A 26,283-nucleotide genomic window follows, 5' to 3' on the forward strand; every position below is an offset into this window, starting at 1 on the left:
AGTCATTCCCTAAAAGCTGGGAACATGGTGATTTTAGCCCCACAAACCCTTTTTTGATAAGATTTGCAGGAAAAAACCCAGACGCTTTCATTTGCAGCACTTTCCCCCCCCCCCCTTCCAATTAATTGTGGAGAAGATGGTGGAGGTGGAGAGGTTTGTGGGGCAGGATAAACAGGGCTAGTACCCATGTCCTTCATCTTTAAGGGAATCTCATCAGAAGTGTCCTCTGCAGGAAGCTTGCGGTTTGCTGGATTTTTTGCCAAAATATGCCCAGTATCAGAATTAGTATACATTTTCTTTTGTTTGGGATCCAATTTAGCCTTAAGAACGTCTACAATTTGTTCTGGAGACTCGAGAACATTGTCCTTAAAATTTCAGCATAGAAATCGACTTGTCTTTAGAATGTTTCGGCTCCGAAGCGCGTTTGTGTTTCAAAGCGGAGGGTTTCGGCTCCGAAACATGCTTGTGTTTCGAAGCGGAGGATTTCGGCTCCAATCAGATTTTTCCTTGGAGCCTGCTGATTTCAGATCCAAAGGTAATTTCTGCCGACTCAGTCCGGAAGGCTTGACGGTTTGTTTCGGTACCGAGCCGAGAGGCGGGGCGTCAGAAACATTGTCTAGGTGCCAACCTTGGCCAGAAGGCAGAGATGGTGCCATAGCCTTGTGAGTTTTAGAAGAGGATTTAGGGGGCAAAGGGTCTTCAATACTCAAGGCACCCAGTCCCAGAGGCACATCTGCGGACTCCAGATCGATGTCGACCTCTGAATCAGACTCTGGAACGGAGAGGGCCTCTTCTTCTGGGGCTGACGCATCGATCTCTTCTTGTTCGGATTCTTCACCGAAGATACCCGGAGTGTGTCGGATACTTTGCATCTCTCGTCGTCGAGCCAGACAATCGTGTAGAGACTTCTTGGACCAAAACGACTTACAAGCTTTGCAGTCTTCCTCATTGTGCCCTGGAGAGAGGCAGAAGTTACAAAATCTGTGTAGGTCGGTGCAAGGGTACAGAATTTGAATAGAGTCTGTTCCATCGGCAGAAGGCTGGCCCGATGCGGCAAGGCCAGACGGCCGCACATGAGGTTTGACCGAAAATGGAGAGTTTGTTGACCAGTCTGATACCCAGAGAAGAGAAACGCATACAGAAACAATGCCGTCGAGGGTAGAGTAGATTGCGCACCGAGGGGAACCCAAAGAACGGTTTCAAACCAGAGAGCAGCAAGAAACGTCTGAACCCAATGGCGGAAAAAACAATCTAACAATGGAGTCGATGTCCATGCGCACTATCACCAAAAGGAGCAGTCACCTTACCTCGTGACTGGAAAGACTTCTTTGAAGAAAAAGAACTGGCAAACATCCGGACCCAACACTAGATGGCAGGAGTATGCAAAGCATGTGTATCTACAGCACGCATGCCTCGCACCTTGTTTTTCTGAGGCATACATCTAACCGTAGATCCGTCACCTTGTGAATAGAAACAAAAGCACTACCTCCCTTGGGGTGGGTCTTTGGAATAGCCCAGACCAGGAAATCCTGAGAACATAACAGGCAAAACGCCCCTCCCACCAGACCTAGATATTCAGTTAGCAGGGCTTCATGAACATGTGAACTGACACCCCTGTAGTAGCCTGGCAGATGTTGGAGACGGGCACATCGTGCACCAGCGCAGTGGTAGCAGGCTTTGCTCAAACAGAATAAGCGTGTAGGCCTGCCCGAAGCAGTCTTCGACAATTTGTAGCTGCTTTTGATACACAGGACAATCCAGCTAAAGATGTTTTTCTTCTGCACAGCCCTTCTTTTCTTCTCCCCGGAGAACTCCACAAATAGCTTAACGCCCACCGGATGGTCCCTGGTACGATCAATGTAAAAGCTCAGAGCCCACTTTGGGTCTAGGCAATTAAGTCTCTCTTTCGATGGATGAGGTTAGGCAAAGAAAGCTGGCAGGATATAGGACTGTGATATGTGGAAAGGGATTACAATTTCTGAGAGAAATGCCACTTTAGTCAAGAGCACAAGGTTGTCCGGGAAGAAGGTTATATACGAGAGCAGGAAAGTCCGTGCCTGTAGTTCACTTATGAAACAAGTGGACGTTATTGCTATGAGAAATTTTAACTATAAGTTAAGCAATCGGAGAAGGCAGCTGTGCATTGGCTCAAATGGCTTGCACGGGAGTAAAGCGAGAACCAGATTGAGGTCCCACTTAAGCATCACAAATGGTGTTGGTGGGAACATAAGGGTCAGCCTTTTAGAAAATACATTACAACAAGTGATTTGAATGAAGATGGCTGGTGGGGTAAACGTAAAAAGTCTGAAAGAGCCACTAAATAGCTTTTAACGGTTGCCCCGGCAAGACCTTCCTGGTCTGAGGACAATCAAAACAGTAATAGGTCAGACAATTTTGTGAATTACACCAGAGAACAATCTTCTCCCAGAGTCACGCATAGGTTGGTTTTGTCAAGGGATGCCTGGCTGCCAATATAATACTCACTACTTAAGATGTGAGATCAAAAGCAGGTGCCGCTCAGACTCCAAGCACAGAGGTGTAGGTTGTGCAGGCTCGTAGCAGGACCTTGCCCTGCTGCTGCAACAAGAGGTCAGTCCGGATCGAAGGGCAGATGGTCATGGCCAGACATTCTGGATACCACATTCTTCTCACCTAGTTTGGAGCCACTGGGATGACCTGGGCCTAGTAGTACCTGATGATCTTAAAAAATATCCAAGCGAAAAAGGTGCCTCCTAGTGAGAACCACCTTGGAAACTTCAACATGCAAAAGTTTGGAAACTGTGCTTTTTCTGCGCTGGTGAAAGGATCAGGCCAGGATTCTTACTATTGTTGGAAGATGGCCTGTGCCACCTTTATGTGCTGTTGCTATTTGTGATCGGCTAGGCAATGCTGGTGAAGTTTGTCCGCCACGGTGTTGAAAGATCCTTCCAAGTGTTGCATGAGCAGGGAAATGCCCCCATGACTCTGCCATTTCCAGAGGCACAGAGCCTCCGAGCATAGCACCCATGAACCCATTCTGCCCAGTTTGTTACTGTCCCACCTGGTGGTGTGGTCAATGACACCTGCACCTGCTCCCCCTTGATGCCCTGGAGGCATGCTTTTAATGCCAAGTGAATCACCCACAACTCCAGTAAGTTTATGTGGAGATTGGTTTCCTCTGGAAACCAGAGGCCTCTGATCGCCACCTCTCCCAGAAGACCTCCCAACCCAGTAACGTATCCATCATGACCATTGGCTCTGGGTCTGATAGGGAAAGGGGTCTGCCAAAAGTCCATTTGATGTCTAGCAGCCACTACAGGGTGACTTTTGCAGTCTCCTCCGACACCTGGATTGCATCTAACAGGTTCCCTTGGTGCTGAACCCATTGAGACTTCAGATCCCACTACAGAGTTCACATGTGCCACATGGCGTGGTCCACAAGCAGGATGCAGAAGTCCAAGTAGTATCAGAGGTACTATCACTGATACCCGAGCTGAGGGCTGAAATATAGAGTCAAAACAAAAAAAAGAGGGGACTATGGGCTTTATAAGGTCCAGCATACATGCCCAGTCAACATCAAAACCAAAAAGGGTATGCCGTTCCTATGTAAGTAAGTGAGAGGAGAAAGGGAGAGAAAGACTTGAAAAGACGACAGGTTGTCCTGTTTATGAAGGGAGGGAAAGGGGAATCCCTCCTTTCGTAATTAGGGCCCTCACACACCCAGTCAGCTGGGTGTCATGCTTCATCATAGGGCATGCTCCTTGTCAAGTCGGCGAGCAATACCGGACGGACACGCTAAGAGGGGCTCTTTGGCGGAGATCTTTTATTCCTTGCCGTATGGTGCCGTGGGTGTGAGGGACCTACCAAGTGTAGATGTGCTAAATTGGGGGTCAGTATACCGTGCAGCGCCGACTTGACGAGGAGCATGCCCTATGATGAAGCATGACATCCAGTTGGCTTGGTGTGTGAGGGCCCTAATTCCGAAAGGAGGGATTTCCCTTTCCCTCCCTTCATAAACAGGACAACCTGTCGTCTTTGAGTCTTTCTCCTCACACTTACTTACATTGGAACTGCATACTCTTTTTGGTTTTGAGGCTGAAACATCAAGATCATAGCCCAAATGTCCTAGATTCGTTGAGGAAGAGGGAAGGCCCGGGAGAGCAGTTATCAGGATGGCTCCAAATAAAGGAGAGTCTGGGAAGGAGTCCAGTGAGACTCTGGAATATTGATGGAAAACACCATTGATGTCAATAGGTAGACCATCGTCTGAAGGTGGCCCTTGACGGAGTCAAACTTGCCTCAGCAACCAGCGTCAAGGTATGGGAAGACTGGTACTGCCAATCTCCAAAGGTGGGCAGCGAGGCATTCTGGTAAGGTCAAAGGGAAGCACTAAGAACTTAAAAGTCCTACCTGAAACTGCAGGCAATGCCTTCGAGACTGAAGGACAAGATGTTGATATGGGCGTCCTGCAAATCCTGCACTACCATCCAATCTCCTGGATCTAGGGCAGACAGAACTAGAGGGAGGGTTAGCATCTTGAACTTGCATTCTAAAGTTTTTCAAGGACAACGATAGAGGATGGGGCAAAAGCCTCATTCCTTCTTTGGCACCAGGAAGTAACAGGAGTAACAACCAGTCCAGACTTTTGATGCCAGCCCCCCCCCCCCCCCCCCCCCCCCCTCCCTATGGTTCCCTTGTCCAGGAGGGCCTGAATCTCCCCTCACATAATGAACAAGTAGTCCTCTGCGAGGTGTTGGGTATGCCATGAGAGATGGAGAGGAAAGGGAGGGCATAACCATTTGACGATGTTGAGTCCTATTGGTCTGATGTGATGGTTCTGCCACTCATTGAGATACAAGGTTATCAGACTTCCTACTGGGCAGCTATGCATCACAGAGGGCAAAGTAAAGTGGTTTGCAGCAGCTATGGAGGAGAGGGCTGGCTACTGGGTATATTGTTGCCCATAGGTCCCTGGATGATGACCGGTAGCTCCCAGACCTCTGCCTCGAAAGCCCTGGAGGTCTGCTGCTGCTGAGGCAAGGACAGACATAGCCTTTGCTGGAAATCTCTTCCGAAGCCTCAAAAGCAGCCACACTGTTGGAGAAACTGAAGCAAAGTCGATGACAGATAAACAGGGCACTTACCCAAGCAGTCAGTAATGTTAAGGCACAAGTGCAAGACATATATTGCTGCATCCTGACCATTATGTATCACTGATCAGCAGACTGGGAAAAAGTTGATTTCCCTTTACCATTTCTTGCTCCAACAGTCAATAGTAGATTTTCTGCCTTTAATGGGGCGCCTGAGGAGAGACCTAGTTAGGCAGCTGACATTAAGGAAAGACTGCTGATGCTGGAATATACATTTAGGGAATCAAAGGATGCTAATTTAAATATATTCAATTTAAAGTGCTACACAGAAGTTGTAAAAGATATACCCCAGCACCCCAGATGAAGGTCTTTAATATCACCTACTGGAGGCTTAAGTTATCAACATGTTTTGGCATTGCCCAAATCTTGCTGCTTTCTGGAAATTTGTATGTGCCCCAATTCAAGAGTTAACAGGCACAAATTACCTCCTCTCCTTAAAGACTAATGTCTAGGGGAATTTTTAACGCGCACATTGTCTTTCAATACTAAAGATAGATTTGCGGTCTTGGCGTGGCTGTTAACCAAGAGGCAGATCGCCATGAAATAGAAATCTGTGCAAGCACCACAGGTAAGTGCCTGGAATGGGAAATTGCTTAAATTGCCGGAGTACCTACATGTTATGTGGAGACGGATCAGTGGACATAACCATGTGAGATGCCATGATAATAACCGTAACAACCAGGGAGGACACAAGACTCCATGAGGTGCCTAGTGTCTCACAGGTACAAATCTCTTCACGCACACAAAAATGTTCATGTCCTAACTTATTTTGCTCACTGCTTTACCCACTTAATAACATACATATCCCTGGGGGACTGCTGGGGAGTGCTATAAACTCTTACCCAACTTATGTTGATTTGCTAACTAAAACCACTGAACCATATTATATTCACTCGTCAATGCCTAATGTAATTGCTGCTATAGTGTAAACAAACCTGCATATCATCTTATAACGTATCACAATACTTGATTTAATGGGTAGTAACTGTTGTTTTTAGATGCGACTGATTATGCAATACTGATTGTTGTGTATTTAAGGTATGTATTCAATTTGTGTAAAATAAAACCAATTTAAAGAAAACAAATCTTGACCATTAAATAGGATTTGTTGAAGGTTGGTTCTGAGGTCATCTGGGGACTGCGGAAGATTTTCTCCACCATGTCTCACAATGCTTGCTAACCGCATTCCAGGAGGCAGCTAGAGCTCACATAGGTTAAGGTATGGCTGGCAGAGGAGGAAACACTTTTGGCAAATGTGCCCATGCATTTCAACTCTCTATCTGGCAAAGTAGTCGGAAACACGTTGGCACGTAAAGTGGTCAGAAACACGTGGGCACCTGCCCAGCTAACCAGTGGCAACTGTACCTGATCTGGACCCTCCTGTTGGCCTCTACCTGGCACCGTGTGAGTCTTCGAGTGCCTCACCAGAGGTCCTGGGGCACCTCAAAGGTGGGACTTACGGGACTACAGTCAATGTAAAATCTTGGACCAGAATGAACCTGGAGGGTGTATCGGACACACGATCCATCACGGTCAGCCTCCAAATGAGCTTAGGTCCTGGTCTTCTGCAACCATTGATGAACAATGGCACTTGGTGCTTTTCCTATTTAAAATATGAAAATTAAGATCTGGTTCTCCATATTGAAATTGTGTGAAACTGTTTATTAAAATTTTAGTCTAGTTTTCTAATTTGTTCTGCGATTTTTATTGTTTTGCATTTTGAAGTTACTACTCTTTTGGTACTTCAAACTTTACACATTGCCATTGCTTCTAGGGAGGTTGAGCTCAGGTTTATTAGTGACTTTAGTGGTTCACACGGACCAGATTTCGGATCTTTACTTGAGGTGGGTACTTACCCCCCTCAACTTATGCATCAATTTCTTACCGTCTAGATTTGCTGCAGCGTTGCAGATGAATCAGGGAACACTGGCTGCATCAGTATAAAGGCAGGAATAAGTTCAGAGGTCAGAGACAGAGTCTACAGCTTAGGAGTACACTGGGGGTGATGGGGAGGTTCGAGCGACTCCTCATGGCGGGAGTGGCAGGAATGTAAAGGAGCCGTATTTCTTCTTTTTAGACTTCCCTGACGATTTCTATCTACAGGAATTGAGCCGACGAGAGCGATCTCCGGAATGAGAAAGTGTCCTAAACTTCGAACGAGACTTTTGTTGATGTTCTGCGATGCAGAGTTGTGGGAGGAGCCCAAACAAATAAAAATGTAATTATATATATATATATATATATATATATATATACACACACACACAGGCAATTCTGCACACACACTGACAGTGCCTGTGTGGTTATGGTCAGGTCAGGTCAGAGTTTCAATTCAAAAGGCATTTTTAATAATTTTAGTAAGCTTGGTGATGTTCGACAAATCGGCATGAAACTTCCTAAAAGAAAAACCATACATCCTAGTTGGGCTCCTCATTCAAATTTCATGCAGATTCATCACACAGGGCCAAAACGAAGTTGGGCGGTATGGAAGGGAAGCGGGTGGGAGGCTCAGTGGTTGTGAAATTTCAATTTTAACAGTTCCTTTGTTTGGTTTGGTGCAATTCTGTTGAGCAGTTGGAGTAGTCCGCATTTACAAAGTGTTCCAGTCTGGACATGAAAAAGTAAAATTAATTTTACAGGTATCATAAATCAGGGAACATCTGTAAATCTACGAGCCCAAAATGGGCTAGAGATGTATCCGCAGATCTGATCGGCCCATCGGCCCCAGTGTCCTGAAAAATACTATGAAATGAGCCAAAAGGGGGCAGAGACTGCATCCTCTGAACCCCTGGCTCAGGGTCCCAAAAGGAACTTCCTTTTCCCCTCAAAAAACAATATATAAAATAAATATATTTTTGCATGTTTTGTTGGCTTCACAGCAGGGATTAGTGGTTCTTAATGTAGCACCCCCCGAAGTTCATGAAATCTAGTTCATTTTTTGCCAACCTGTGCCAATAGGTCCTGGTCCTTTCATAAACATGAACAAAGGACGGTTAACTACTCCCAGAGGGTGAGGAGCAAGGCCTGTCCAGTGGCCTGCCCAGAGTCTGACCCCCACAGACTGGGGCAGGACCAGGCCAGAGGCTAGGCCCAGGAAGCAGACCGAGTTGTGTACAGGCAAAGGCACGCGCACCAGAGTTTGGCCATCTCAGAGGGTTGGGCACAGATTCTAGCCAGAGGTCACGCCCTGTGGGTAACACCGCTGTGCACTGCTGAGGAGTTGGCCACGCACAAAAAGTTGGGAGCAGGGTCCAGCAATAGATTGTGCCCTGCAGCCAACGCCTACTCGACATGGCTAAAGGCCATGCGTTGCAGGGGTTGCCAGCCCATAACAGGTTAAGCACATGGCCTGGAGTAATTCCCAGTTTGCACAGCTGCAGTCATGCGCAGTGAAGGATGGCCTTAAACAGATGGTGAAAACTAAAAAAAAAAATTGTTTCTTGCGAAATAGGATTACAAAAAAAATAAAAAAAATAGCAATTTAGTAGAAAATATATTGGTTAAAGAAAAGTTATGGTTATCTTTGCTTATTTAGACTACAGTATAGGTTTAGAAAAAGCCTCCGAAAATCATTGACAGAAAAACATGTGAAGTGCAGTTTTGGTTACAAAACAAAACCAAAAAACACTGCCACATATGTGGGATAAACTGCACCCTTCATACATTATAACAATACTGCAAGTCACCAAGGAGTTCTAGACCATACAGAGGAACAAGGCCAAAGGCCAAATTCTTTTATAAGGTCATGGAACTTCGAGGTGACTTACAATGTTGTAGCAATGTACGAGGGTCATACTTTATTCATTATAATATAGGATTACATTATCACAAACGATGGGTTGGAGTGCTACCCCAGGCTATTGCCAGTGGTTAGACTTATTGTAAGCAGCCTCCCATAGCCTTTTGTGTGATTCATGTACCGCCTTAAGTGGCATGTGTATGGCCAGATATGGGTCTCATGCTCACTGTCACTGAAACCAAGCTGTACCCGACTGCTGAGCCCATAACTAGGGAATTTGGATTCTGGGAGTGTCTGGCTTGGCAGTTCAGGCAGGACTGTTCCCATGAGAAGCAGGGACAAGACTGGTTTGAATAAGGCGGTTTCCAAACTGAGGTGACATGGTGAGCAAAAGAACTATGGGCTAGAGTGTTACCCCGAGCTATTGCTAGTGGTTCGATTTACTGCAATCAGCCTCCCATCACCTTGTGTGGGTTATATTATCGCCCTACCCATAAACCAGTTAAATTCAGGAAGAATACAATTAGAATCTCTAGTGCACTATTAAGCACACAAAAAGCAGTTAGATATTCCCAGCAAACATCTAGTATAATCAGTTTAATACAAGACAATTTAAAGAAAGGAGAAAAAAAAAAAAATAGATGAAGCTCGGAATGTGTACACACATGCCGAGAGACTGTATTGTACGGTCTCAAATGCTTTTTGCTTGAAAGGTTGGAAATTATAGGAATTAAAGACCACGCCAAGCTATGGTTTAAAACTTTCGTCATCATCAACCGTACTTGAGCCTCGAATTCAAAAGAATTTTATGGTTTTAAAGAAGCAAATATGAAACATAGGATACAAGCAAAAGTGATACAATTGATAACGGACCGAGGTAATAGATACATTAAAATAAAATTAAATAATAGGAAATCAAATCATTGTCATTCATTAATCCGCAGATATCAGATAAATAAAGTACTTAAGGAGGGACGACCCAAAATGATATCTGGCAAAGATACTTATCAATGGTATCACCCTCAGATGGCAAACTAGGGAAAAGAGGAAAGAAAAGAGAGGAAGAAAGAAAAGACAGAAAGAGTAGGAAAGAGATGAGGAAAGAAAAAGAGAGACAGAGAGGAGAAAAGGAAGAGGAGAGGATTTCCAGAGGATTCACCAGACACACAAGACAACACTAACCAGACAAATCAAAGGGATATTGCTCCACCAGCCCTTCGGAGGCCAACTCCATGTATGAATCTAAGGCCTTCCAAACACCAGTAGATATAGAAGGGGATAGATGAGCATGGTCAACTGACGTATGAGCACTTCGTAAAAAGGAAACCCAAGCCCACCAAGTATGGTAAGAGACGGATGAAAAGGATTTCCACTCCATGAGAATTACTTTGACTGCAATAGTCAATAAAAGGTCCAGCAACTAACTCCATGGGATCTAAAGGCAGAGGGACTGGGGCCGCCAACGGACCCAAAAGGATTAATGGAAAAGAAAGTTGGAATTTGATGTTAAAGATCAGCATGAGGTGTTTGTGAATTAAATCCCAAAAGGGTTGGAGAAGGGAGCAATCAAGGAACATATGTTGAAAATCGCCTGGTAAAAGCCCACAACTCCAGCACAAATTATCTTCCTTGAGATTTAGTGAATACAGACGAATGGGAGTCCAGTGAAGAAGATTAATAGAGAAAAACTTAGACTGCATTAAAGAGGGGGCGATTTTGTTACGAAGAGAAAATTTACCAATATCTTGCCAGGTATCAGAAGAGATATGAGCAGTAACACTATGATCAAAATGATGTAACCATTTTCGCTGTGCGACAGTTTGGGAAGGGAGTGTAGAGGACGATAAAAATGTGTAAATCCGAGACGCAACATGACCAGTCCTGATCCATAATTGAAAAAGCGTAATCATAGGGGAAGAAGGATGAAGGTGCACTTTAGCAAGTGCAACCTTAATCTTAAGAAAAGTATAAAAGTCTAAATTAGATAAAGAAAATTGTTGAGCAAGGGATGAGAAAGGGGAAGGGTCATTGTTGGAATCATAGAGATGTTTAACAAGTGAGACACCTTTCCCAGCCCAGTAAGACATCAACTCTGGGTCAATATCAATTTTGATTTTAGAATTGCGCCAAATAGACGACCATCTAGTTTTATGCAGTGGAATTGCTACTCTCTTATCAACCTTGCGAACCGCAGCAATAGTGTCTAAAATAATATAACGAGAGAATGGAATAGAAAGGGTATTCGTGGTTAAAAAAGAGGCAGTCGGCAGTGGGGAGGCCAGTTCCTGTTCTATTGTCAACCATGCTGGAACATGAATAGATGGAGAAGAAAACCAAAGGGCACCCTGGGACGCCAGAAAAGCCGTTTGATACTTCCCCCAATCAGGAAAATTACAACCACCCATATCATGAGATTTCCGTAAAAATTTATAAGCAATCCTAGCCCTTCTGTCATTCCATAAAAATTTGGAAGTAAGCAAATCAAGTTCATGAAAGAAGGAATCAGAAAGCCTTACTGGAAGCATAGAGGAAACAAAATTAATAATAGGAGTGATCATCATTTTAAGAGTCTGCAGTCGGCCCCACCAAGAAATATGCTTCGGAGACCAATTTTCTAAAAGACGTTTCACCTTAAGAATAGTTTGGGATTCATTATAAGTAGCCGTAGCATATAGGGTGGAACAAAAATAGATACCCAGATATTTTAGCTGTTTAGATTGCCATTTAAAGCCCGCCGAACCCATATGAGAGGAGAAGCAGTAAGCATTTAAGGGAAACATCTCTGTCTTATCTTTGTTCAGAGTGTATCCTGAAACTTTTGAAAAAAGAGAAATCATATCCGAAATAGCAGGGATGGCCAGTGCAATATCATCAGAAAAAGTGAGATCATCATCTGCATAAGCAGCTGTTTTTATCTGATGAGACCCAAAAGAGAACCCCTTAATATCTGGATGCGAGTCAATCATTCTGAGGAGAGGATCAATGGACAACAAAAATAAGAGAGGGGACAAAGGACACCCTTGTCTAGTGCCCTGACAAAGGTTAAAAAAGGAAGACGTAGCACCATTCACCCGTATGTTAGCCCTAGGTCGGGAGTAAAGAGACATAACCATACGAATAAAGGAATCACCAAGATTATGTGCACATAAAACAGCTCTTAAAAAAGGCCAAGAGACCTTATCAAAGGCCTTTTCAGCATCAAGGGCCAAGGCCGCCGCCGGAAGATTAGAACGCTTGGCGGCCCCAAGAATATGACAAAAAGTACGAATATTATCACGCGCAAGACGCCCCTTTACGAAACTTGTTTGGGAGGGATGAACCAAATGAGGAATAAAGGACTCTAAGCGTTTAGCTAAGATTTTAGCAAAGATCTTAGCTTCCATGTTAAGAAGGGAAATGGGACGAAAATTCTTGGGATCTGCATGATCTTTCCCTTCTTTGGGGATAACTACAATAGTAGCATCAGCCGCGGAACCAGACACAGAACCATCCTTAATAAAAGCATCAAAAACGGATTGGAATGATATCCTGATGTATCTCGCCTCACCCAAGAAATCACTTATAGTGGTCTGTGACGTACTCACATCTTTTGGTAGGAACTCGGGTCTTGTTATCAACTGGAGTAAATCGTATTTGTATGTTCTTAGTGGCGAGGCTCCACCGATCCCTAGAACATGTTCGATACAGGTCGCTCAGCAGGGCTTCGTGTATTTGGGGATTTTTATCTCCATGGACTCTGCTGTGCGATATGAGAAGAACCTGCTCCCCCCCCTGGCACGCCTGAGGCGGGATGTTGAAGGCTGGCGGAGGCTGCCGCTCTCCCTCGTTGGGCGTGCGGCCCTGTTTAAAATGATGTCTCTTCCCCGCTTCCTCTACGCACTGCAGAATACTTTGGACTGGGTTCCGGCCAAATACTTTCGGGAGGTCGAAGGCCTCCAACGAACGTTGCTTTGGGATGGGCAGCCGCGAATAGCTATTGCAAAGTTGACGCTTCCATGGTACGACGGGGGCATTACGCTCCCAGACATCCGACGGTACTATTGGGCCACCCAGCTGAGCGCGATTAATCATGGGTTTTATGGCCCTGCCCTCAGCCCTGGGTATGCCATGGACAGGTGGTTGCTGCGTGGTGGTAACTACTACAGGGCGTTGTACTCGCGGTCCCTAGACTCGTCCCTCACGGGGCCCACTGGTGTGGCAGTGCGTGTGTGGAAGATGGCAACTGACTCGCTGGGCTGGAAGGATAGGCTCACCCTCGCTACCCCGCTGTTTGAATCGGAGAGACTGGGAAGGCTTTGGCACACAAAAGGGTTTGATAAATGGGACCTGATCGGCATCTCCAGGGTGGGAGATGTGCTGAATAAGGGGAAGGTGAAGTCCTTTGAAGAGTTGCAGACGGAGTATGAGCTGGGGCCCTCCGAGTATTTCCGATATATTCAGGTGCGTCACGCCCTCCGATCAGTCCTCGTAGAGGGTGAGAAGGTGCCTGAGTCCTCTCCTTTGGAGGACCGGGTCCTTGATGGCCATATGCCCGAGAGCACGATCTCGCTCATCTATAAGAAACTGATCAACGTCCGGGCGGACATGCTTCTGGGGCTGAGGGACCAGTGGACTAGGGATGGCCTCGAGTTGGATGATGAGGATTGGCAGTCGGCTGTTTCCTCTCCTAAGGAGGTCGCGATCCCGTCGCGTCTGAGGCTGGTGCAGCTTAAAATACTGCATCGAGTGTATGTGACGGGGCAAAGGCTGGTTCACATGGGATTCTCGGAGGACGGCCTATGCAGGAGGGGATGTGGTATGGTGGGTACTTTCCTGCATATCATTTGGGAATGTGGTGTCATTACGGAATTCTGGAGGAGAGTCCATGCAGTGATGGGGGAGGTGACGGGCATTGCTATGCAGCCGGAAGCGCGGTGTTGCCTCCTGAATGTCTGGGGGCCCACTGACCACGATGAGGCACAGACCCAATGGGTGACTCTGGGTAACATGGTCGCTAAGAGAGATATCGCGCGATTGTGGGGCTCCGCGGGGCCCCCCACATTGACCGCGTGGAAAGAAAATATGGACTGGAGTATGTTAAGGGAGAAGACGGTCTATTGCGCTAGAGGCCGCCCCCGGAAGTGGCACGCCATCTGGGGGCGGTGGAATCAATACAGGGGGGGGAATATGTCTTGCCCCGGATCTGGATCCTCCCGAGGAACAGCTTTCCTCCTAACCTTCTTTCCAGCTCAGTATGGTTTATGGACTTTTTTGGCCTCTGCTGTCCCCCTTCTTCCTCTTTACACTGTACTGTAACTGGTAGATGAGTGGGGTCCGGCCTCCCCTGGGGGGCTTCACCATGGGCTTTCAGTGTTCTTGCCTTGCTGGGGTTTGTTGTGTGTTTTTGTGTTTACTTAAAATTGAACCTTTGCACTTCTCCTTTCACGGTACTGGGGACGCATCTCTGTTTCTATATATCGATGCTGCCGAACCTCCGGGTTGTCGGCTGAATAGCTGTGTCCTGACTCTTGAAAATAAAGGTTTTTAAAAAAAAATAAAAAATAAAAAAACGGATTGGAGTTTCGGGACAAGCACGGGAATAAAGGTTTTATAAAATGCAATAGGATATCCATCAGGACCAGGAGCTTTACCAGAACGAGTAGCTTTAATCGCGGAAATGATTTCATCAGAAGTAATCGGACAATTCAATGAGTTATTATCTTCCTCCGAAACAACTTTCAAAGGAACCGACTTCAAGAACTCCTGACATTGTTCAAAAGAAGCTTGAGCAGACGGGGTATATAAATTATTATAAAAATCGCGGAAGACCTCAAGAATTTCTACAGTTTGAAATTTTTTGATACCAAGCCGGTCAGTAATAGAAGAAATTTGGGAAGAATTACAAGAAGATGGCTGCAAGAAGCTTGCCCGCACGATTTTTTAACAGCAATTTCTTAGATTTCTGAGCCTGAAGGCCAATATGAGCTCTCTTAGTGACTATAGTATTGTACGTATACTTTAAATTCTTAATAGATTGGAGGCAGGTCTTATCCTGAGAATGTCGAAAAAGGGATTCCTGACGTTTGATCTCATCTGCTAAGTCCGCGAGTTCCTTTTTAATGGCTGCGTTTCTCCTTGACATACATTTAATGACCTGACCACGGAAAGTACATTTAAAAGAGTCCCAGAGAACAACAGGGGAACTGACTGACCCACCATTCTCAATAAAAAACGTCTCACTATCATTGGAAAACTCTCGCACCAAGGACTCATCATGTAAAATTTCTGTGTTTAGTCTCCACGAACGAGATCGTGCCCTAGGGGCAAAGGACATAAGAGTAAAGGTCACTGCGGCATGGTCAGAAATTAAAATAGGGTGAATAAGCGGAGAAGAAGAAGATTGTACCAGAGAGGAGTGAACCAAAAGATAATCAATGCGTGAAAAGGACGAATGAGGGGAAAAAAAAAAAAAAGGAGAAGTCACTACCAGTGGGATTATGAAGACGCCAGACATCCTGAAGATGGGTAAGAGAGAACATATTAATCATTTGTTTATGTGCTTTAGGGGGACGAAAATTAAAGGCAGAATTCCTATCTAAGATGGGATCCATTGGCAAATTAAAGTCTCCACCTACAATAAGATTACCAGAGTGAGGTGTATCATTTAGCTTTTTGGTGATCTCTTTCCAAAAGGACGGGTCATCCTTGTTGGGGGCATAAATATTCATGACAAAGAGATCAGCATTACCATTGGACATCTTAGACAGCAACCACCGACCCTCTCTATCCTGCTCAGAGGAAACGATAGACAACCCAGAATGTTTAGAAACTAAGGCAATTACTCCATTTCTTTTACCACAAGCATCTGAACAAGCAACATCAAAGACCCACTCTTTCTTCAGAAACAACGCCTCCCTGGCAGAGAGCTTTGTTTCCTGAAAAAAGACGAGATCCGAAGAAAGAGATTCAGTAATCCAAAATCTTTGACCTTTTAACTGGGTGATTTAACCCTTTAACATTAAGGGAAAGTATATTTAGTCCAGACATAGAACCATTATCAGGAAAAAAGGACATTTCATATATGACAAATGAACTGCAACAACCAGGAGAACCAACCAGCAGACATTAAAAGCCAACACAAAACAAGGTGAAACCAAAGAGGAAATCCGAAAAGAAAAAAAGGAAAGAAGAGGAAAAAGAAAGCAAGAAAATACACAGAAAGAGAGAGAAAAGGGCCCATAAGGCAGGTCTGAAAAAGACCAAATTCATACAAGGGGGGACATGGGTAAAAGAGCGAGGGGCCAACAAGAGGAATAAAAAACATCAGCATAAATAGCCCCAAAACAGTACATAGCTGATTATACATGTTTAAAAGAAGAACTATCTAAAAGCTAAGAACTGGAATTAATTATAACATTTTGGAAACAGAGCGAAATGAAAGACTATAAAGGCAACACGTTTAACCAAGTTGATATATAGGTACAGCTAAAATGAATCATAGAGAACGGGAAGGGCAAGAAAGAGAGAAAAAGAAAACAAGTGCAAGCAATAAGAGCTGGTGGAAAGTGAGCTAAAAGTTAACATTACTATTAGGTAGAGGAAGACCAAAGCGGACTTCATAAAGAGAAAAAGGAACAGAATGAAGAGAAAAGAAGAAATACATTCTAAAGCATACTATCTGATACATTATGGGAAAAATAAGTGAAACATAATAGAAAACGGCATATAGTACCCTCTCACTATATCAATCAATGAATCCCTATGGCAGATAAATAAGAGAACTAATACTATATATAAATATGTAAAATCTATAGAAAGCTTATAGATAACTGACCATGAATAGATAAAGCCATATAACACAAGTTGACAAAAAGAGGTACGCTTGCCTAAGTAAGTGAACATGTAGGTAAAGAGGCATAAAACTATCAAGTACAAAGCATCTATAAAAAACTGACCTACTCGAAAAAGATAATTAATAATACATAATAAACAAACCACTCAGTGATAAATCAGTAAAGTAGATATAACTAGTAACTATATAAACGACACATAGTGACTCTAAATATAGCCATAAATAAGCATCTAATAAACATCTATGATTCAAACATATAGACAATCCAAACATCAACACGTTGATAAAACAAAGGAAAAAACAATGGCCTACTCCATAAATACGAGATAACAAGAGACAACCATGAGGCAAAAAGACCGACCACAAAAAGATAAAATAAACCAAATTTCACATCAAAAATCGACGCAAATAAAGAAGTCATACAACGGGATAAGAAACGGACCAGGACCTAATACGTCGAGAGACAAACTGGGAAGGCAAGGAATAACAGGACGAACGCGAACAGGAGTGAAGTCAAGCCAACAAGAGATGCTACCACAAAAAAATTGGAAGATTTAAACAATAAAACTAACAACAATAAAGACAATTACACCATAACGATAACAAGGGAGCACCAAAAGACGACAAAAACACACCAAAACCAATGGACATAAAGACCACCGCGCAGATCTAAAAGCAACTAGACTTAATAGATCTGACAAAGAAGAAAAACATTGCAGTATGTATAACCGCATCAGGTGCCAGAAGAACCAGGAACATGTGAGGCCACTGTTTGAAGTTCCATCTGTAACTCCATCTGATTATCCAAAAAAGAGGCCAAATCAGCAGGTTCATCAAAAATTCTGACACGACCTTTGAAAGTAATGCGGAATTTTGAAGGGCCAGCAAAGGAGAAGGGGATATTCATCTCAGATAAACGCTTCCGGAGATTAAGAAAGCCCTTCCTCCTTATCACCGTGTCCCTGGCAAAGTCTTGAGAAATTGAAATACGATGGCCATTCCAAGAAACAGCTCTAACTTTCCGCATATGAGCCAAAATCTGCTCTGTATGCTGATGACGCAGCGGTTTAAAAATTATCGCTCTTGGTTGCGTAGCAGACTTGGGGCGAAAGGTGGGAACACGGTGTGCACGTTCCAGTTCAAAATCTCTTTGGAAAGAAATTTGTAGTGTAGAAGGAATCCATTGATAAAGGAACTCAATCATGGAAGATGCATCTTTCTCAACATCCTCCGGAAGACCAAAAATACGCAGATTAGATCTGCGATTACGATCCTCTTGTTCAGTGAGGTCTTTCCTCAATGCTGCCATGGAACGCTCCATCTGAGTGAGAGATCTAGAGTGCTTTTGCATGGTATCCTCTGCGCCACTAATCCGTGTTTCTGTACCTGAAACACAAAGGGAAAGGGCCTTGAAATCATTCCTGATGGCTAACACCTCCACCTGCAGTAAATCTGTGTTAGTCTTAGTAGACTGCGCAATTTCATAAACCTCATTAAGGCGCGTCAGGATGGACTCAAGAGTAGAATTAGTGTCTTTTGGAGCAGACTCAGGTGTGGGGGAAACTTGTTTGGACCTCTTAAGAGATGCTTTAGAGTCCTTAACGTCTTTAGCATTCGGTGAAGGGCCCATATTCTCAGCCATAGGGCATACCACCTCAACAGGAATAAAATATACCTCTTCAGATAGAGTAAGGGCAATAAATGCCAGGGGATGTAAGACCCTTAATGTGCGATAAGAAAAACGAGCAGGAAGGAATAACGCACTTTCAGCAAAAAGAGCAGGACAATGATTATGGCAGGCGAGCACCGTCAGGAAAAAAACCACCTCACAAAAAATATCATGTGCTGCAGGAACAAGTAGGAGCACACCAACCTCAAAAACAACCAATAGCAAGCATAGAGCAAAAAAAGCCTCACATAAGGAAGTGGCAGTGCGTCTGACGAATAATATAATAGCAGAAACCTCAAAAAGTTCACAATGGGCAGCACTGCAATAGGCGGAAGAAAAAAACCAAAATAAGCACAAAAAAAGTGAAAAAACGTCACCAGTTCCTGTATGACTCCATTCCTGACAGGATAGACCCAGTAGCGTCGTCGTGTAGAGGAGAGAGTAAAACTCCCTCAGTGAAGAAACAAAATGGCGGCCGCTCGTGAAACCATCGAGCGCCACCTTAAAATGCCGATATATGGTCTCTGGCCGCTTCCCACCACCGGAAAACTCCCTCGTAGCACACACGGCAGTCTCACAGGCAAGATATCATCCTCTGCGCTGAGCGGGGCATTCCGCAGCGGCAGCAATGTCTCCGATGGCCCTCGCTCTTTACGGAGCTCAAGCGCGATCCGCCATTTCGCAGCGGCGCGCAAGCCACGCCCCGAGGCAGACAGTGCTTTAATCTAAGGTCCTTGAGAAGAATGCTAAACCTCATTTCTATGGAACACTGAAAAACGACTGTTCATGCTTTGATCACTTCAAAAGTGATCAAAGCATGAACCACGGTCTCGACATAATTTTCTACGCAGACAACACCCAACTCATTCTCACTAGACGATGACCCCACCACCAGCAGAATCAATTTCCACAGATGCATGTCAAACGTCGCCGACTCGATGAAGAACAACTGTCTACAGCTGAACACAGACAAGATGCAGGTACTGATGTTTGGCAACAGCAGCAACACATGGAACGACTCTTGGTGGCCATCAGACCTAGGACCCACACCCACTTCCTCCGATAACGCCAGAAACCTTGGGATCATCAATGACAGCAAGTTCACCATGAATTCCCAGATCAACGCGGTCTCCTCCACCTGCTTCATAACTCTGTGCAAGCCACGCAAGATCTTCAAATGGCTATCCCTACACACAAGACGCACCGTGACACAGGCCCTCATCACCCAGCTGGACTATGACAACACCCTTTACATAGGAATTGCCGCACACCACCTAAAGAGACTTCAGACCATATAGAACGCCGCATCCAGTCTCATCCTCGTCCTTCCCAAATGAACCCACATCACATTCCACCTAAGGCAACTCCACTGGCTCTCCATACAGAAGAGATGCCAATTCAAGCTGCTGACCCATGCACACAAGGCTCTACACAACCAAGGGCCCGCATACATTAACCACTGCCTAAACTTCCACCAACCATTGAGAAGGCTACGCTACACCTTCCTTTCACTTGCCTATACTCTCCGCATCTACCAAAGATGAAGTGGATGACACTCCTTCTCCCACATTGCAGCAAGAGCTGGAACAGCCTCCTCAAGCACCTCAGGACCATCACCTCACTTGCGGAATTCTGAATGAACCTCAAGACCTGGCCATTCGAATAAGCCTCCGGGACTAGCTAGTGCCTGGAGACCCAATTGGATGATTAGTCGTGCTTTATCAATATGGATTGATTTAAAACTGGACTACTCCATACCTAGGGCTTGCAGCCTCTCATATTCAGCTACTCCAAACTATTCAGAATGCTGCTGCCAGACTGATCTTTAAAATCCCTCCCTGGGTCTCAGTATCAAGTTACCTACTCCGGCTTCACTGGCTTCTGGTTAATAGTAGGATCCAGTTTAAGGCTCTTACCTTTGCCTTCAGGACATTTAACCAAAAGGGACCTCTGTACCTCAGTCACCGCTTCAAGTTGCCTTCTCAGGTCTGTTCACTGCGGACCAACAATTTTCAACTGTATCAAACTCCTCCCATATAGAAGAGGAGGCAGATCCTTCACCTATCTGGCAGCCAGGCTGTGGAATGCGCTTCCACTTGGTTGTAGAAGCAGCTCTTTGGAAATGTTATTTAGAAAAGGATTAAAAATGCTTCTTTTCGATTGTGCTATAGACATCTCCGAACCAGGTTTTCTTTCATGACATTATGGGTGATCTTTTCCGCTAGTGCTGAGACGCCTTTGTGAGGTAGCTGTGTACTTTTAGAAATGCATTGTATTGTACCTTTCCTATAATTACCCAACTCTTTGAAAAAATAAACATGTTGCCATAAACAAATCCTTTCCGCTTGTCATTGTTCGTCTAGAAAAACATAATAGAAGACGAAAACGCTCTGTGACCTGCCTTTTCCCTCAGCAGCTGGCTCTGGCAGCAGGCATTCTGAAGTCTGAACTCAACTGTGATGAGTTATCACACCTGAGCAGCTACGCAATTTCTTTCTTGTATATGCCTTTCATAAACAGCGTCAATCGTTTATTTCAGTTTATAAATATCACATCCCCCTCTGCTACGACATGCCAGCAGTTGATCACAAACAGGCTATACCCCCTGTTGTAATTAAATAAAGGCTTTCCAGGTCAGGCTGACCGGGCTGTCTGGGAGCCTGTCAGTGCAGCTCTGCTGGTCTGCTTTGACTGAAAGCAGAAAGCACGGTTGCAGGAGGGAGGAGGGTGTGGGAGACTAGGACGGCAGGGAAACCTTTGGGACAGGGATACATAATACAGGTCATGTTAATTATAGCTCCCCCACTGCTCCTCTATCACTGCGTAGCAGTTGAAAGAAGCGGAAGATGACTTTAGGAGCCATACACAACATGAAATTATCAATGGGTAAAACGTGAACTACAGGGATGTTTTTCACCACTTGGTTCTGAGTGACATCTTAAGACAATTCAGGCTTTGATCTTGTGGTCTATTTGATGTCACTCAGAAGCCCTCAGTGAAAAACATTCCCATAATGAACTAAATATATATATATATATATATATATATATATATATATATATATATATATATATATATATATATATATATATATATATATATATATATATACACACACATATATATATATATATATACATATATATATATACATACATATATATTACCTACTGGCGGTCGCCAGTAGGTAGTTATAGTTAGGACCCTGTTTCCATAGGAAAACCGCAACATTCTATTTGGAATAACTTTGGCGCCGGTCGACGAATCCTCGCGAAATTTTCAAAACTAATGGGGCGCTACGCTCCGCTCCTACCCTGAAAGTCTCGGGGGGATTCGTCAAGCGGGGGCTGAGATAAAAGGGGGGTCCCAAAACGCGTTTTTCCCATGCATTTTTCCATAGGACCTTTAGACACGGCTACAGCCCGAACGGCTGAAGAGAGTTCCTTGAAATTTGGCAGAGAGGTAGTCTACAGGTCAAGGAAGTGCCTTTTGTAGGTTTGGTGTAAATCTGTTCAGTAGATTCTGAGAAAATAGCCTTTAAATCAATATATATATCTGAGCCAGCTTACGGTGCGCTTACGGTGCGCTTACCGTACGCGCACGCCGCCGTGCGTGAGCGCGATTCTGATTGGCTGTTCGATCTTAGTAAACATTCGAATCGGTCGAAACCAGGAAGCGGCGGCCGCCATTTTCTCTCTCGCAGTCTGAGAGGGAGTTAAAAAACAAAGGCCAAAAACATGTAAAGGGGCTGTTTAGACAGCTCCTAAGCACCTAGCCATGTTGAGGGAGTCCTCAAAGATCCCCCAAGGCCAAAAACGGAATTTTAATTTTTTCGATAATTTCGCCGATTACGCTTACCGTACGCGTACGGTAAAAATTAATAAAAAAAAAAAATATCCATAGTCTCCCCACCCCATGTGTAAATGGTGCCCGAAGGGCACCATTTGTGCATGGCATACAAGTGCTCCGAAAAACTAAAATATTACCTTTCACAACGAAGCGCATCATATGTCCTCCATGTGCGCACGGTGCGCACATGCATGCACGGCACTAACTGCGTAAAGTGGGCGCGCGGTGCGCGAAGCGCACCGCGTGCTCACTGTGCGCGCACGGTGCGCGAAGCGCACCGTGCGCGCACGGAACGAACTGCGTTAAGTGGGCGCGCACGCCACGAATGGCGTAAAGTAACTTAGCATTTAAAAAAACGTACAAATTCACTGAAAAAACCATAGGTTTCACACACGTTATAGTTAGGAATTAGCATTTAAAAAACCTTGCAAATTCAGTGAAAAAACCATAGGTTTCACACATGATAGTTAGCTGGAAATTTTACTGATAAAAAACCAATGAAATTCCCCCGTTATAGTTCGTGCAGGCAACTATAACTCACGCGACCGCAATCTTCTGCTGATCTAATACTGTATTTAGACACTTATTTGCCCATGTCTTCTTCCATTAAATTTTAGCTATACATATATTACAAATATTTTTTTTTCATATAGACACATATGTCATCAGCAGAGGATTGCGGTGTGGCCACGCGCACATGGGCGTGGTCTTAATTTCATTAAGTACTGCCTTCGCTAGTTCCAGAACTCACACAAGCCCTGATTCCATGATGAAGTGTCAGGAGACACGAAACGCGTCGGGAGGGACTAGATTTTGGTGAAGCATTGAACTGTGCTAAGTGCTTTCTTCCAAATAAATTACGGCAAGAAACCTACGTACCTGGTGGCTCCTTCTTAACAAGCAATTGTTTTCGATGGATTTGAAGCGGCCCTGCTTGAGTCGCGAAGAGAGCCCCGCTGCACTCGCGTGCAGCCCTGCCATCGCGCCAACCGACGCAGTGGTTTAAGGGTGGTACGGCCTTTTTGGAGGATGTAAGCTGCACTTTCTTCAGTAACAGTGTGTTCCCAACCCACTGGGGATTTAATTCATTAAGTGAATGGAACAGCGACTCGCTAGAGAAGACTCCGGCACTACGAAGACCAACAGGCCACGGGGTGGCCACGCCCACATGGGCAAGGTCTTAATTTCATTAAGTACTGCCTTCGCTAGTTCCAGAACTCACACAAGCCCTGATCCCATGATGAAGTGTCAGGAGACACGAAACGCGTCGGGAGGGACTAGATTTTGGTGAAGCATTGAACTGTGCTATGTGCTTTCTTCCAAATAAATTACGGCAAGAAACCTACGTACCTGGTGGCTCCTTCTTAACAAGCAATTGTTTTCGATGGATATATATATATATATATATATATGTGCTCAGCAATGAAGAAGCACTCCACAGCAGGTAGGACATTGCCATATTTTTATTTCGTTTGAAGGTGGCATTACATCCGTAAATCTTTCCCTTCACAGTGCATGGAAATAAAGCACTTTGACCCTTTTAATTTAATAATGACATTTTGCGGAACCCACTGTGGGTGAAATTAAGACTACAAGTCCCATATTGCAAAGCTACAAAGAAGACGCACTGGAGTGCAGAATAATTAAATGCACGTGGGGCTGTTGATAAGATCGCAAAAGCCATTCAGTCCAGGAAGAAGGAGCAAACAGCTTGGAAACGCGTTGGCTGAAGGGAAAGATCTACGGACTACAGTTGCCAAAGTCTTTTATCCGCTCTGTTTTGCGTCCCGGGGACTGTGAGGAACTGAAAGCACATACCCTTGAATTTCCACCCTTGGTTTTTCTCTACCTGTAAAAAAGGTTTTTGGTTGCGGTGATCACCGAGTATATACCGAAAACTGGTTGCCTTCAATTTGTCTTTCACCTTGTGTGCTGAAAGCCTGCTTCCACAGTCTTCTCCTGTCCAGAGGAATTTCTCTTTTGAATGAAGGTCTGTACACCTGGATTGACTTTAGAGTCTGATCCACTCCTCGACATAACATCTGGTTTAAATCCTCAGATGCAAAGCCACCACAGGTCGCCTCGGGACTGAGTCCGTTGCCAGTTGTCTGCTTGCTATAGCTGCAGACTCAAGGGTCAACTTAAAACAGGAGTTGGCAATGTTTTTACATCTTCAACCAGATTTTAGCCCTTTTCTTGTATTCTTCTGGGAGATGTGACATAAGGTCTTCCATGTCTTCCCAGGGCTGTGTGCATGTCTATTTAGCAGGGAGTTAGAGTTAGTTATTCGCTCATGTGGCAGTTGCTTCTTCCTTCTTTCTGCCCACTGCCACCAACCATTTGCTCGACTGGTCTGGCAGAGGCCCCTTAGATGCCAGAAATATGGCCCTTCTCCTCCCACTGCTATGAGTGAGCCAGCCTCAAAATGTCACTGCACATAAATAGGCTCTACACTGGACTGTAGTGTTCTTAGAGACAATGGAATGCTGGTGGGTGGCGGCTTCTTGGAATGCTCATACGGGAATATTCTTGGTGAGACGGTTGAGAAGCTGTTGGGATCTAGCTAAGTGGTTGTCAAGTTGCCTTTCTTTTGTGGAAATAAACCTACTTAACTGACCCCGCAATGTGTAGACTTTACTACAAAAACTGGTGACGAGTGGGAAGAAGAAATTAAGGTAGTGCTCACCTTTGCCTTGGGTGGAGTTTGGCAAGGCTCTACTGCTACGCAGATGGTTACCACTGTGGTGTGTGCTGCGGCACATTTTTGGTTGCCTGTTGTATTAGATTTGTCCCACGGGTGGACACCTCTTGAGATTTCATTTAGGACCTCAAGTTGCTGATGGGTAAGGGGGAAGTGGCACCCCACAGTGCGGATGGAGTTATGAACTGGCACTAGTATCAACATCAATGCACGTAGTCACAGCATTCAACAAGAAGAGACACCTATTTCGGTTAGGAAAATTGTATATTCTGATGAACACTGTCCTATCTAAAGAAGGGAAAGTCTATGTCAATTAAAAATCGCCCCAGTGAATCGAATCTAGGAATGTACCAAGAGGGATCTGCGGGGGATCATAGAGAATCCAAGATGTAATGGCAGTCTAAACTCTGCTGCCTTGCATCCCTGATAAGGTGCAGGATCTAAGACAAGATCAGGGTTGCCACAGCAGTGTTCGGTATTGGGAGAGCTGTCCCAGTGTAAAAGGGAGATAATTCGTTAGAAACCAAGCATATGGAAATAATTGCAAGGAAAAGGGGTGCCTTGTTTTCGTAATGTACATGAGAAGGAACAATCAAGGGGACAAATACTGAAACTTGCAGAGCCTCTTCTCGAATTTTGCAATTTAGAGAGACTGTAAACAATAACATGTTCTTCATAGCACACTTGTGCAGTTTGTAAGTGCAGTAAATAAGACTTTAAAATTACTGCCTTTATTTGTACCAACAGTCTGGATTTTTTCAAGCTACCTGGCACAATTATGTTCCACCCAAGAAACAGCAGTAATGAAACTCTTGTCCAAGGAGATAGTGAGGCTAAACCTTCACGGGAATAGATCAAAATCGTGGGTTAGTAAGCGGAGCATACACTATTCTATAATTTTGTAATGAACTTATCAGATGTGAATGAGCTGTGCATCACTACGAGATCCAAATTGCTGTAATTTTGTCATTTATTACAATGAGGCACTTACAAGTGTTTAGGGCATAAAGATTTCACTTCTTCACAGACCACTGTGGGTCCCAGACTGGAGGATTTGACAATCCCCACTGGAACAGGTAGGTGAAGTCGAACTAGGTTCCCAAATCCTCCTTATCTAAATAAGATAAGGAGGACTATCTTATTTAGATAATCTAAATTATCTAAATAAGATAGTTGGTGTCATACAATGACATAAGAAGCAGAATGTCATTAGAGTCACTGGTCACCTGCAGTATCATACGTTACTTTAATATCAAGTGAAGTCTTATCCTCAGCGAGTTTGGCTGTACTCTGGTAAAGAAATAACAAGAATTCACCAGTTGAGATTCCCAAAGGTAGCGTTGCAAACAATGTAATAATAACCTG

General features: G+C 44.5%; 1 protein-coding gene across 10 annotated transcripts in view; it reads right to left on the reverse strand.

The window, feature by feature from the left end:
* Positions 1-26,283, reverse strand: part of SYNRG (synergin gamma) — a 501,862-nt gene that overhangs the window by 322,219 nt on the left and 153,360 nt on the right. The window lies entirely within an intron of this gene.

The sequence above is a fragment of the Triturus cristatus genome, chromosome 3_2 (genome assembly GCF_964204655.1).
Source record: "Triturus cristatus chromosome 3_2, aTriCri1.1, whole genome shotgun sequence".
In the NCBI taxonomy this organism is placed as follows: Eukaryota; Metazoa; Chordata; class Amphibia; order Caudata; family Salamandridae; genus Triturus; species Triturus cristatus.